The sequence below is a fragment of the Rhincodon typus genome, chromosome 33 (assembly GCF_021869965.1).
Source record: "Rhincodon typus isolate 14 chromosome 33, sRhiTyp1.1, whole genome shotgun sequence".
NCBI lineage: Eukaryota > Metazoa > Chordata > Chondrichthyes > Orectolobiformes > Rhincodontidae > Rhincodon > Rhincodon typus.
Genome location: NC_063364.1, coordinates 403285 through 410399, shown reverse-complemented (window position 1 = coordinate 410399; position 7115 = coordinate 403285). Strand labels below are relative to the sequence as shown.

The 7115-nt window shown below is 42.5% G+C and overlaps 1 protein-coding gene across 1 annotated transcript in view; it reads left to right on the top strand.

Moving 5' to 3' along the window:
* Nucleotides 1–2292: 2292 nt before the first annotated feature.
* The window catches only part of spg21 (SPG21 abhydrolase domain containing, maspardin), a 78724-nt gene continuing 73901 nt past the window's right edge, over nucleotides 2293–7115 (top strand). Inside the window, exon 1 of the mRNA XM_048615709.1 lies at nucleotides 2293–2371. The gene's annotated coding sequence lies outside the window, so the exon portion shown is untranslated. The remainder of the gene's footprint in view (nucleotides 2372–7115) is intronic.

The following is a 7115-nucleotide window of genomic DNA, read 5'->3' as shown; positions in this document are numbered from 1 at the left end:
TGGACTATAATCTGGTGTTGCGTGATTTCTGAAATTGTCCACCCAGTCCAGCGCCTGCACCTCCACATCATTCTATTTACAGATATCCATTTTGTTACGACACTGAAACCCAGGCAATTCTTCACTATTTCAGGCAAACTGTACCCCTTCCGACTTCCCAAAAGGCAATTATGACTGATCCAGTTCCTCAACTTCTTGAACGTTAATTAATTAATCTAATCCAAATCTCCATAATTTGCATACATACTGAACTCCATCCAATTTCTCACCCTTCCACATACACTGTAGCCCGTCCAAATCCCTTTCTCAGACAACTCATAATACCATCTAACTTTATAGATTCTATCCAATTTGAATCCAGATCATTTTGCGCACTCTTTAACTCATTAAATTCTTGCATTCCAGCCTGTCCAAAACCTCATTTTCATAAATAAAACCTATTCAATCATAAAGTGGTTAGAGAACTTTCAGCCCATCACTGTCTAAGCTGGGTCTCTGAAGAAGCACCTCATGTCACACCCTTCTCCTCATAGCTCTGCACATTATTCCTTTTATTATATAATAATCCAATTTCTTCCTTAATGTCTCCATTAAATTTCCATTACTCTTGAAATAACACAGGTGCTGTGTGAAAAATAAGCACCGATGCTGTATTGCAGAAGTATATATAAAAAAAATTAGAATCTCCTCAGTTCAAGGGACTGACTCCAAGCTGGCTGGCCACAGCCAGTGTACTGTGCACATGTAAATAAAGGGTGACTTGGTAATGGGATTTAAAAAAAAAACTGAGCATTTAGTATCTCTCCTATAAAAAAGGGAATCTGGAGAAGTGATGTTGAGGGAGGTGTTTTTGGAGGTGGAAAGTGAGGGTGGTGAGTCAGGAGAAGTGAAAATGGACTTGCCTCCACCATCCCCTCAGACAGCACATTCTATATATTTACCATGTTAGGGATGAAAATTATTTTTCTCAGACCTGAGGCACTACTTTTCAACCTATATCCTAACTCTCTATATTCAACTTTGAGGACCTCAGCCCTTTATGAAAATCTTTTTGCTGATACCAATGTGTACTATGACCACTGCTTGGTCACGGTCTCCCTCCAGAATGTCCTGGGAGCTGCTCTGAGAGACCTTTGACCATAGTACCATAGTACTATCCTGGAATTTTATTTGCAGTCACAGAAACACCCTTCTACACCTTGTTATCTCAGATTCTCCTGCATCGGCAGTTCCTACTATCTTTAATTATTCCCCTTACAGTTGAATCTCCTATAACTATTGCATTCCCACACTTACCCCTCCTCTCTCATACAGCAGAGCCAACTGTGGTGCAACAAATTGGACTCTTACTGGTTAGCCAGAGAGGCCATTGCCCCCAGCAGTATCCAAAGCTTTATATCTGTTTTATAGGGGAATAGCCACAGAGGGTTCCTGTACTGCCTCCTAGATCTCTTTACTGTACCTGGTGTTTACCCATTCCCGTTCTGCCTGTGGAGACTCGGCCTGTCCTGTGACCACCTCTCTGTACATGGTATCCACAATATGCTCAGCTTTGCGAATGCTCCACAGTGTTCCCAGCCACTGCTCCAGCTCCAAAATGCAGGCTTATGGGAACTGCAGCTGAAGCCACTTCCTGCACACATGCTGGTCCTGGGCATTGGAAACATGGTCAGCTACCCACATACAGGAGGAGCTGGAGCAAACCACATATTAAGCTCTCTTGTCGACTTACCCCTTTGATTTAAACTTTAAGGGCGCTTAAATAAAATTATATCAATTACTTTAGGAGTCTTCTTCCCTTGACATCTTTAAAACAGAATATTGCCCTTACAAGCTGTAAAACACAAAATAAAAACTTTCTAAGGGCTCTTGTGGTTCAGTGGTAGTGTCCCTACTTTTGAGCCAGGAGGTCCCACCTATTCCAAAGATGTGTAATAACATGTCTGAACATGTTGATTCGAAAATAGTTTTTTTTGAACTGTAAGCAGTAATAAGTACAAATACTCCTCGTCTGTTCTACGCAGTCAAGCAGCTTCCACCAGTCCCATCCACCGAGCACAAAACCCCGTCCGCCACGCAAAGGAGCACACCCACTTAATGCCCCGCCCCGCACGGCCCCGCCCTGCCCTCTAACAAGGAACCCCGCCTTATCGCCCGCCCCGCCCACTGGGCAATGAGCATGTTCCACATCGCATCACCCCGCACACCACGCAAAGGACACACCCCTTTATCGCCCCGCCCTCTACGCAAAAGACACACCCACGTTTGGCACACCCCGCCCACCGATTGGAAGCTCCACCCATGTTTGTGACCCGGATGTGTAGGGCGCTCATCACGGGGCAGTGATTTCCGGTTGCAGTTGAGTTTAAAGGTAAAAGTGAGGGGGTGGGGTGGGATTGTGTTTGTGGTAAGAGTTATTTGTGTTTGTTGAGTGGTGGGTGTAATAAGATGTGCCCGTGTTTGTGGAGAAGCGGAAGTGGGGGGGCTGCGGGGTGAGTTATTGTTCGTGGATTGGTTACTTTTGTTTGTCAAGCACTTGGGGTGTCCTGGGCAGCGTTTGTGGGGAGAGTGTCAATTCAGAAGAATGTAGGGTGCGGGGACTGCTACCAGGTGTGACTCAAAACCCCATTTATAAACAGAATTGAGATGTGATTTTGCAGGAAGGCAGGCAGGAGGCTGAAACTGAATGATGCAAATAAAAAGGGTTGTGAGGTAGAGGAGCTTTACACCATTGCAATTGCAAATAAGTTTGAGGTTTTTGCTGCTTCTCAGGATGAGAATGAGAGCTGCAAAAGTCGTTGAACTAACTGTCTTTGACACTATGGTACAAAAAACCATTCAGTCAGGAGGTTTAAATGGAATTCATTGGAAATAGTGGATAATGTTGTCAGATACAGTTCTCCTGAGCTGTGAAAAATAGCCCAGCTAGCTGTATTGCTCAGCGATCATAGGAGGAGATGGTTCTGATTTGTGGGGCACTGGCACTGGTACTGGTACTAGGGAGAGTGGATGTGTACTGTTGGGATAGTCTCCACCTGAATTGCTGCTCTTCAGAGCTGCAAAACTAATGACCTTAAACTAAGTATAGGTGGGTGTGGCATCAAATTTATGTTATCTCTAACACTAAGTAGAGAAGAAAGGAAAACTAAAAGAACTGTGGATGCTGTAAACCATGAACAAAAACAGAAATTGCTGGAAAAGCTTAGCAGGTCTGGCAGCCTCTCTGAAAAATCAGAGTTAACCTTTGAGGTCTGGTGACCCTTACTGAAGAAAAGTGAATGGTATTTGATTTGTTTTACTTATTGTCATGTGTACCTAAGTACAGTGAAAAAAATGTTTATGATTGGTACAGGTAGATCATAGGGTGGAAAAAAAATCTCAGACAGAGGCGTACAGCTTATGTTACACAGAGTATGCATTAGGCGAGGTCAGCATTATTTGAAGGTAGAGAGTCTGTTCATCAGTCTAATAATGACTGGAAAGAAGCTGTTCCTGAACCTGTAGGTGTGTATGTTCAAGCCCCTTCCTTCAGGCTGAGGATACAGAACTTGTAGGAGAGCATAACTGTGGTGCGATGGGTAACTTATAGTAAGAAGCTAAAGGAAGGAATACAGTACAAATCTAAGTCAACAGAAGACAAAGTATTTGCAAAAAGAATCAGTTTATAATACTAAAGGCTTTATCTGAATGCATGTGCTATTCAAAACAAAATAGATGGAATCTGGTAGGGTACAGGACATATAAGAAGGACAAGAAACTAGGAAAAGGTAGATAGGTGGTTCTGTTTTGCTTGAATTGACATTAGTTAAGAGGGATGACCGAAGTTGTGGAAACCTTTTTGGGTAAAGATGAGAAATGATGATATCAAAGTCACTTATGCATCTGGTTTGTAGACTTTTTTTTTAGAAAAATTGCATTAAAGTGGAAAAGACTATAGGACCTTGTCAGAAATTCATTGTGATAATCATTGGAGTTTAGAAAAGCTTGGTGCTCAAAGATAACATAGATAAAACATTTCATGAACTTTCGGACAGTTTCTTAGCACGGCGTATTCTGAAGCCATTCAGAATCAACAAAACTGAAATCTGGCATTGATCATTCAAAATGATTGATTAATGCTTTTATAATGAAGGTATTGCTGGATAATGGCACATGCAGTATGATTAAATTTTTTTCATTTAGTTTGAGTTGTGAGATGAATGGATCTTTTTTGAGTCAACTGCATTGCTGTGGTTCTGGAGTCCTTTCCTAAAAGAAAATTTAGTGAATTTTAATTAGTGGACCAGATGGAGCAGAAAAGTTGACGTTTTGAGTCTGAACCCTTCTTCAGAACTGGGAAGGGGGAAGGGAGCTGGGAAATAGAGGGAGGAGGGATGCGGCTGGGGGAAGGTAGGTGGGATGGTTATAGGTGGTTGCAGGTAGGGGGTAGTGGGGATTGGTCAGTGGGAAGGGTAGGGCAGATAGGTGGGGAAGAAGATGGACAGGTTGTGTCAAGTCAAGGAGGCAGGGATGAGAGGGAGGTTTAGATGTGGGATGGGGAGACTTTAAACTGGTAAATTCTGTGTTAAGGTCATTGGGCTGTAGGCTCCCAAGGTGACAACACCTGGTTGCTAACCACTTTAATTCCACCTTCCACTCCCTTGATGAGATGTCCATCCTGGGCCGCCACCAGTGTCACAATGATGCCAAACACATACTGGAGGAGCAACCAGCCCCACCCCCCCCTCTCTATTTATTTCCCAGCTCCCGTCCCCCCTCCCCAGTTCTGAAGAAGGGGCCCCAACCGGAAACATCAACTTTCCTGCTCCTCTGATGCTGCCTGACCTGCTGTGTTCCTCCAGCTCCATACTGTGTTGTCTCTAGTTAGGAATAGAAGAGCAGATCTATAGCCTCGGCAGTACCAATCACTGGTCAGACCACATTTGGAACACTGACCAGTTTTGGGCTCTGTATCCAAGGGTGGATGTGCAGCCATTGGAGGGATCCAGAGGAAATTCACAAGAATTTGGAGGGCTTGTCATGTAAGGAGTGGTTGAGGTCTCTGGGTCTGAACATGGAGTTTTGAAGAGTGAGGGGTGATCTGCTTTAAAACTTAGGGAATACGAAGAGGCCTGGATACAGTGGACGTGGCGAACGTGTTTCCACTTTTCAGTGAGACTAGGAGCTGAGGGCACAGCCTCAGTGAAGGGTTGACTGAGATGAGGAAGAATTTCTTTAGTCAAAGGATCATGAATCTGTGAAATTCATTGCTGTAAAGGCTATGGTGGCCAAGTCATTGAGTGTATTTAAGATGGAGCTAGATAGGTTTCTTGATAAGGGAATGAAAGATTATTGGGAAAAGGCAGGAGAATGGGGTTGAGAAACACTTCAGCCATGATCAAATGGTGGAGTAGACTCGATGGGCCAATTATATCCTATGTCTTATCTTTATGATTAATCACAATATAGAGATTTCTCCATTCTTCAGCATTTATTTTAAAACTGCAATATATATCCTTAAAAGAAAAAAAATCTGCTGGAAAAACAGCAGGTCTGCAGCATCTGTGGAGAGAAAACAACGTCAATGTTTCTGGTCCAGTGATCCTTCTTCAGAATGCTGAATATAGGTCTTCAATTGTGTGCTTTCATTCATACTTTAAGCTAATGTCTCATAAGGATTTATTGTTGATATAGCACTCAAGGATATGACTGCCAAATTCCTTTCTTGGAATTTCTTCCAATATTTTCACGAGGTAAAGTGCCATGTTGATGATCTCAGCAATGTGAGAATATCTGCCACTTTAGTATCCTTCTGGCTTCCCAAGCTAAAAGGCAACATTTTACTTTCCTTTCTCACAAAGCCCAACAGAGATTTCAATAAGTATCACTAAAATGGCAATTTTCATGTTTCTAGCATCTCCTAATGATGTGAGCTTCATAACTCAACCCTTTGTTTTTAATTTCAATCAATCAAGTCATAGAGTCGTATATCATGGAACAGACCCTTCAGCTCAACTCATCCACACTGACCAGATTTTCTAAACTGATATAGTCCCATATCTGTCAACCTCTCCTATTCAAATGTCTTTTAAAAGTTATAATTGTACTCTCCTCTATCACTTCTTCTGGCAGCTCATTCAGTATACGCATTGTTTGAATATTCTGTTCACCTGAATAATACCTTACACCTTGGGATTGGTCACAGTTCTACTCAATGCTAATATTTTAAAACTGGCATCTGGCCTTGTTTGGGTGCCAGCCAATTCAACTTTTCAGTTGGATTTTGCTATTCCTCCATTTCAGTCTTTGAAGTTCCTGTGTTTTTGTTTGAGAGACCCTACATTGAGTAGTGTCAGATTACAAGTGCAAAATGACACCTAATCCATTCCACCTGATTTTCAATCCAATGTACTTAATGTCCTAGAAACCTAACTTCAAATTTTGACTTAAGTTCATCTATGGCAGTGTTTTGAGATGCACTGCTCCCACCCTCAAAAAGAAGAATCATCCATGTGCAGCGTAAAGATGCTTGACTGCTGCCTCATATGGTGCTAGTAAAATATGGAAATAATAGTATTTAACCCTGATGAGTGTGAGGTGAAGCACTTTAGAAGAAGCAGCAAGATGAGGCTGTACTTAGAGTCCTAGAGTAAAACGCCATGGAAGCAAGCCCTTTGGCCTTAACTAGTACATGGTGCCCATTTGGCTAGTTCCAGTTGCCTGCATTTGGCTCATATCCTTCCAAACACTTCCCATCCATGTACCTATCCAAATGTTTCTTAAACGTTGCTATTGTATCTGCCTCGACCACTTCCTCCGGCTGCCCATTCCATATACGCACCACTCGCTGTGTGAAGTGGTTGCCCCTCAGGTCCTTCTTAAATCTATCCCCTCTCATCTTAAACCTATGCGCTCTAGTTTTCAATTCCCATCCCTGGGCAAAAGACTATATGCATTCATCCTATCTATACCCTTCGTGATTTTGTACACCTCAATAAGGTCACCCATCAATCTTCTACGTTCCAAGGAATAAAGTCCTATCCTGGCCAACATCTCCTTATAACTCCAGGCTATTAGTCCTGGCAACATCCTTGTAAATCTTCTTTGTATACTTTAACTGTGTCTTTCCTATAACA